Genomic DNA, 8,434 nt, shown 5'->3' on the forward strand with positions numbered 1-8,434 from the left:
TATTAGTTTAATTACAATTAATGTTTTTATGGGGTTAGAATTATAATGAGTTCATTCCTTAATTAATTTTAATGTTGTGATCGTGTTTATGTGTTGAAACTAATTTAGTTTTTCCATTAGTTTTGTCTTTTGACATGGTTTTTTAGTCTTGTCTTTTGACATCGTTTTTTAGTCTTTTCCTTCTAGTTTTTTCTTGTTCGAGTCTTGTCTTATGGCATGGGTTGTATAGCTCAGAATCATTATGGTGCTATGGTGGAAGCATTCAAGAAGGGGAAGATTGGATGTGTTCAACCCGAAATTGCTGAGATAATAGGCATTAAAGAAGCATTGAGTTGCATTGCAACTCATTCGTGGGATAGAGTCATGTTGGAAACAGATAGCTTGGTGTGTGTCCAAGCAATTCAGAGCAATATTTTATGCCTTCACAATTTGTGATTTGTAAAACGATATGCAAATAAGTTTGTTCATTGCTTGACAAGAGACTCTTGTTTCTCTACAGGTCATGTCCTTCAGTTGGAGGACTGTTCCTCTAAAGTGCGTTCTATTGTTTTGAACAAATTTATTAAATAATCGATCTTATGATTTTATTAAAAAGAATCAATGTAATAAAGGAAAATACAACTAAGCATTAACAATGATAATTAATTTGGTGATTTGGACATTCATAAATAATATTTCATAACACTCCCCCTTGGATGTCCATAAATACTGTCTCATTAAAAACCTTCCTGAAAAACATGATCAAAAGAAAAAGACTGCAGTGTAAACTAACTCCCCCTCATTTAGGTATTCGTGGAGATCTTTTAATCGACGAATTTTGATCTTGTGAACCATCTTCTCAAATGTTGATGTTGGTAATGACTTTGTGACTAAGTCTGCAAGATTGCCACTTGATTGGATTTGTTGGACACCAATATAGCCATTCACCTTACCTTAAGATCATGAGTTAAAAAGAATTTAGTGAAAAAGCATTTAGCTCTATATTCTTGATTATAGCTTTAGTTGAGCAATACATTTTGCGTTATCTTCATAGAGAATTGCTAATGTTGATACTTCTTTATTGAGTGTAATCCTTATATTTCTCGAATATGCTATGTCAATGATCTCACTCCAACATATTCTCTACTTGCTTCGTAAAATGCAAGTATGTTAACATGATTTAAAGTTGTCTTGTTAAAAACCTTGTCAGGAAAACCCAGTGAGACAAAACCTGAGCTAAGGAAAAAAGAGTGCTATATATATTTCATATTCATAACTATTTGTAAGTTGCCTCGTTAAAAACCTTACTAGGAAAATCCAATGGGACGAAACCCGAGCTAAGGAAAAAAGAGTACAACATGAATATGTCTCCCCCTCATGCACATATAATCCATAATTCTTTTGGTGATAATATATATCATAAGATTATTGTTATCACTTTTAAAATATCACCGTATATTATCTATGATCATATATTTTTATAACTCTTCTAGAGCATGTGTTGACTTCTAATTATAGATGAGGGGTTCCTGCAACATCAGTATTTATCCTTCTAATTGTATCATTCATGTGTGTATACAACTTTATTCATACTAAAATTTAAAATTTTAAGTAGATATGAACATAACACATAAATGATAATATAAATTTTCATTTGTGACAATTATGGTACTCTAAGACCATATATTTGTTTCATTCTTGCTGTATGATCTTAATTTCCATATCAAATGATCATATATCTATAACTCTTGATGCATATGAAGTACTTCATGACTTCTCTACTAATGAACAAACTACATACATTTAATATTTCTCAATATACCGAAAGAAATAAAAGTTTGTTCTTCAATCATTTATAATATAATCAAAAACTCTTCAAGAGTCTATCACAATGTATAATTTACAAATTTATATTGCATAGACAACCATACGTGTTTTTCAAATAATAATTTACTTACATGTCTTTATTTTATACAAAGATTTTTATCATATAATGCGCAAGACTTTGCATTTATATCACTTAAGACATGAATTAAATTCTTCTGGAATTTTTAGATAAGGTTTATTTTAAATTCTCACTATATATTAGGATCTCCAAATAAATAACCTTTTGTTGAATATCTATGTGACGCTTATAAATTCTCATAAAATATATTGCAGGCTATAATCAAATCATGATTATATTTTCTCAATATTTAAGCCTTATTTCAATCAATCTCATTTCTATACAAACTTTGTACAAAAATTCATTATGTACAAATACATATATGCGAATTTCTCATTGGAAATATTTATTTGCACACCCTACAGGTCTTACTTCACTTTATGCGAGTAAATTTTCCTAGACTGCGTCATAATATTTTGGCTAAAAACAAAATGTATGTTGATAATTCTCAAAAAATCTAATACCATGATCCTTGCTATCTCATGTTAGTTTATAGCGATCCTTGCTATCTCATGTTAGTTTATAGCATATGCAAACATTCAACATCTATTGTCGACAAACATTATATGATAATTTCCTCCTATATTGACATAACTTAGAGATCTCTTTAAATTACATATTTTTCAAATATGTATATCATTTATATATGTACCTATATGGAACCACTTCAGGGATTCAATTATGATAAAATATGTTATGTGCAACTTCTCTAGGGAGTCTCTTCTAGATTACCGTTTCCACCACGATTATCATTTTTAAATTATCAATACTTTATAACATTAAGGTATCTCTATGAGTACCTCTAAATTTAACAACTTCAGGACAAATCAAATGAACATTTATTAATAATTTCAACATTGTTCATTTATGCTTCAGGCGTTTTCAACTCATTCTAACTCAACTTTGAATAATATTGATTTGTAGTTGGTATATATCATTTTGAACTATATCATTCTTATATACTTTGTGCAAGGATCATTTTTCAAAAATTATCATCAATCCCAACTGCTTCTCTCCCCCTGATCGAGAGAATTTTTAAAAATTATGATATCTAATAATATTATTACACCTGTAGGGATTTCAATATATCACAATGAATCAATATTTGTATAAACTCATATATACTATATGACATTGAACTTCAGGTTCAATAGACTTTAGGTTCAGGTTCAATAGTTATGAACTTAATGTTGGGTTTTATGCCCTAAATAAAACTCATTTCAATATAATCAGATTTACTTATTAATATAGATCAGAAATAACATTTAATATTGCATGGTTCACATGATTTATTTCATGATTATATGTACATAATGTATAAATTCATCTGAAACCCTTTTCACATACTTGATCCTGTTTATTGTGTCGTCAACACATTGGAAAGTAAACATGACTATGTGAATAAAGTTTCTTAGATTTATTAGACACAGGGTTTTACTGATATGATAATCTACAACAGAGTTTACTTGCATTTGGAGAACTGCTATGTTCTTTCCAGAGCATTGGTTAAAGTAAAGCTCAGGTTGGATGCATGGAGTATACATCAGAAGGGACCGATATTGAACTTTGACTTAGATTTATTAAACTTACCGTAATATCTATTCAAGTCAATATCGCCTAGTTGATCCTAGATCAAATGTTCTTAATCCTGTTATGATTAGGCTCAATCTTGAAAGGCTATTCGTGTTCTTTGATTTGTTAGTTAAGCCTACTTTTAGGTTAGGGTGATACGTACATTTTGGGAACACGGTAGTGCAATTGAGTGGGAGCACTAGCATAAACATGGAATCTATAGCTTCTATCTGGCGAATAGTAAGCAAAGGATGATCTCCTTCGAGCTTGACCAAACGAACATAAATGGTGGAGTACTCATTTCACATAAGCTGAAATATCATTTATACGGGGTCAAGTGTTTTAAGGATAAAATACATTGTAGGGTGTAACGGTAATCTAATCCTTTTACAGTGTAGATCATTCATATAGAGGATCGTTGATCACATTAGGATTATAACAATGGATAACTAATGATGCATCTATATGGTGGAACATATAGAGCATTCTATATACTGAGAGTGCAATTCTAAGTTCTATGCGTGGATTCAACGAAGAATTAATAAGTTAGTGAATTTTAGTGCTAAATTCTTGATCTACTTATTGGAAGCTCGGTTATATAGATTCATGGTCCCCGGACTAGTTGAGATAATATTTCTTGTAAGACTCATGTAATTGGTTTTGATTAATCAATTATAATTCTCAAATTAGACTATGTCTATTTGTGATTTTTTCACTAAGTAAGGGCGAAATTGTAAAGAAAGAATTTTAGGGGCATATTTGTTAATTATGATACTTTGTATGGTTCAATTAATAAATATGATAAATGACAATATTATTTAATAATTATTTATAGTTATTAAATAGTTAGAATTGGCATTTAAATGGTTGAATTAGAAAATTGGCGTTTTTGAGAAAATCAGATGCAGAAAAGGTAAAACTGCAAAATTGTAAAAAGTGAGGCCCAAATCCACTAAGCATGGCCGACCACTTTTGTAGGCAATTTAAACTGATATTTTCATTATTTTAATGCCAAATAATTCAAACCTAACCCTAATGGAATGCTATAAATAGATAGTGAAGGCTTCAGGAAAAACACACTTTTCTTCTGACACTTCTGATTCAGAAAAACCTGAGCCTTCTCTCTCCCTATCTGGCCGACCACTCCCTCTCTCTTTCTTCCCTCTCAAATTTTGAAATTCTTAGTGTAAGAGTAGTGCCCACACACAGCAAGTGATACCTCAATCATAGTGAGGAAGATCGTGAAGAAAGACTTTGAGCAAGAAGGAGTTTTAGCACCAAAGAATCAGAGAAAGAGATCCAGGTTTAGATATTGATAATGCTCTGCTACAGAAAGGAATCAAGGGCTAGATATCTGAACGGAAGGAGTCATATTATTCCGCTGCACCCAATGTAAGGTTTCCTAAACTTTATATGTGTTTATTTCATCGTTTTAGAAAGTTCATATTTAGGGTGTTAATCAACATACTTGTGAGTAGATCTAAGATCCTGGTAAAATAATTTCCAACAACTGGCCTCAGAGCCATGGTAATTGATTTACTTGCAAGAAATTTGGACTTTAAAACGATTGTTTGTTTGTTTTTGGATGGTATCATGTTGTATTAAGTGTTATTTGATGATTGATTGGTGTTTGTGAATTTTTCGTGAAAAATAATTGAATATATGTTTCTGGAATTATTTTTATTGGATAGTATGGAAAAAATTAAGCAAGTTACTTTTTTATAGAACTCAATATCGATTTAATTTGAATTAGTTATGATTTTTTGAAGTTTCGAAAAAATCGGGGTTCAGCTGAAACCCTCGTGCGCGTGCGGAAATCCTGCAAGAACCACCAGCGCCGAGTATAATTTCTAACACTTAATTCATTTCTAAGAATGAGTCATATGTGTATAATTAGAAATACATAGATTTATAAATTTTATAAATCCATGATCATATGATCTTATCACATCGATAAGAAACTATGCAATTAAAATCTAATAATAGCTCAAGATTGTTAAAGAAATATAATTTAAATGTTTTCTTCAAAAATATTTTAATAAATATGATGAGTCCATATTTGTCTTAAAATATGATTAATTTGCATATTAATATTCTTAAATTGATTCTTTAAATTACTGATTAGTGTGATTTTAATTTGTTAGGCTATTTAAAAGACTATTCATGCATTTAGAGTCTTTTAGAGGGATTTTAGCATATTTTGGTGAAAAATAGTTGAAGCCGGCGAGCTCGATTTTACAAGGCGAAATTTAAATACAAATTCAAACAACCGTAGAGGTAGAACTGGACTTGGAGCTCAACATGAAGGTTTAAGATCTCGCTCTTAGCTTTCTAGAATATCTTGAATCGTCAAATTCCGAGTAATATCGAGAGAGTTTGACCAAAATACTATCAATCGTTGCAGTAGAAAATTTCTAAAAAAAGATAACAAAAAAAAAAAAAGATAGATTTTCAACCAGAGTTGCGATTTTTATCTATTGTTTAAAAGATGAGTTATCTTTTCTTTTAGTGAGATATTTTCTAATACTATTATAAATAGAATCCTTATTCTAAAAGGATTTATCTATTTTTCAAGCACTATAAATAGGACCTCTTAAACTATGAAATAAAATAAGTCTAAAAGCTACAAATTAAAGACAGAAATTTAGAGAGAGAGCAAGGAAGTGACGGAGAGCGGCTTCGAACTGTTCTTCATTCTAGTTCTTTTCATTCCTTTCTACTCTTATTAAATATTATGATTATTATAATGTCTAGTTCTGAGTAGTTTTCTTTTAGTTAAGGGTTATTTCAAAATCCGAGACATGAATTCTTAGTTTCTTTACTAAATGTTGTTTTCCAGTTTCCATTATATTAAATTGTTTCTATTCTTCTATGTTTAATGTCATGATTATTATTTTAATCTTGTTTAGATGGCCAATAAATTAGGTTTTACTTTAATCTACCGTCATCTTATGATTACTATTCACCTAATAGTCTAGGATTCTAAGTGTTTGTGATAAATTGTAATTTTTATATGCGATGAAGAATAGAACCTAGGTTAAATGAATTATATGCTTCATTTGTTGCCTAGATTAGTCTATCTCCATAATTCTCAAAGCTTTATCTAAGTTAAATAAGTTACATGCTTCGTGAATTTACTACTTTAGGTAAAAGAGTTAATTATTGAGCTCTTCGCCTTGATTTCATACAATAGGGAAATTGAGATAATTGACTGCTTGAGCATTTTCTACGGGATTAATAGTTTGATTGGAAACTAAAAATTACATTCTTTAATAGGAATTAGGAATGATTGTTGAGGGTGTGAAATAATCTTTAACTAGTACAATTTTTATTCTAATCATCAAAACCCCATTTTTTCTAATTCTTGTTACTAATTTGTGAATAATTAAATAAACATAGTACTCGTGGGATCGACCCTTACTTACGATTATCTAAAATGATTGTAAGTATTGGAATTAAAAAAATAGTAAATTTGTTGTGGCTTACGACACGCATCAAATTTTTAGCGCCGTTGCCGGGAACTTGTTTTATTTTATTATTCATATTTAGTTTTTAGTATTTTTATTTTTTTAAAAAAATCAGAATATAAAATAGATATTTAGAGAAAAAATTTAGAATTTTGTTTTTGAAAATAAATTTAGATTTTAGAAAAAAAATTAGATTTTTTTTATTCATATTTAATTTTTATTACTAACTTGTTCTTCTAGTTGTGGTTTTAATTTTCAGATCTTCCTTTAGAAACATGGAGATGTACAATCGACAATACTATGATCCTTATTATACCTTGCCACAAGTGTAACAATATGATCCCTATTACAACACTTACACATACAATCAACAATGGGGAGATTATTCTAGCACTTACTACAATGGGATTGATCAATATGTTCAACTAACTTCTTACTATCCTCCGGTACCACCACAAGCTCTAGATCGTTCTCTTATTGATATAATCAACTCTTTGCAGGTTGCTACTCTGGAGATGGAACAAAATATGGTGCAGTGTCAGTATAGCTTTCAGAAAAATATGCAGAGCCTTCAACAATCTCTACAAAAGTTAGAGAATCTTGCGGAGTCTAGGGAAACATCTACAAGTGAATATAAAATTCAATGTACAAACACTATGCCTTCACAAGTAAAGAGTAATCTAATAAAGAATGTTAGTGGCATACCACTCCAAAGTGGTACACAACACCACACCAAGAAGTTAATAATTTGATTCCAAGTCATGAAGTCAAAAATTCATCCCTTGAAGAGTTATCTCCACCAAAGGTTGAATCTCCTACTTTAGTTGGTGCACCATCACTGAAAAAGCCTCACAAACCAATTGCACCAACTTATGGCCCTCCTCCACCTTTTCCAAGTAGATTGAAAAACCCCAAAAAAGAGGAGCCCATCAAAAAGATCCCTAAAACTATTCCAAAAATTGAGGTAAAAATTCCATGTCTTGAGGAAATCAAAGAAGAGCCTTCTTGTGCTAACATTCTTAAGGAGTTGTGTCCAAATGAGAAAAAGTTGAATGGTGGTGAGAAAGTAAGTGTGGGGGAGAATGTTTCTGTAGTTCTCTAAAGAAAGTTGTTGCCTAAAATAAGTACAATTCAATGCACAATTAGTAAAACCACGTTTGATCATTGCATGATAGATTTAGGAGAAAGTGTTAATAATATGTCTTATTCTAATTTTGCTTATTTAAATCTTGGTCCATTAAGAGAAATTCAGGTTTTAATTCAATTGATTAATTAGACTAATGCTTATCCTTTAGGGATAGTTAAAGATATTTTTGTGCAGGCCATAGACTTGTCATTCCAGGTGATTCCTACATAATTGAGATGGATGATGAGGGTGATCCCAATTCTACATCAACTCTATTTGGGAGACCCTTCTTACTCACTGCAAGTAAGAAGTTGGATACGAAAGCATGGATACTTAGAATGGAAT

Source organism: Cannabis sativa, chromosome 2 (genome assembly GCF_029168945.1).
Source record: "Cannabis sativa cultivar Pink pepper isolate KNU-18-1 chromosome 2, ASM2916894v1, whole genome shotgun sequence".
Taxonomy (NCBI): Eukaryota; Viridiplantae; Streptophyta; class Magnoliopsida; order Rosales; family Cannabaceae; genus Cannabis; species Cannabis sativa.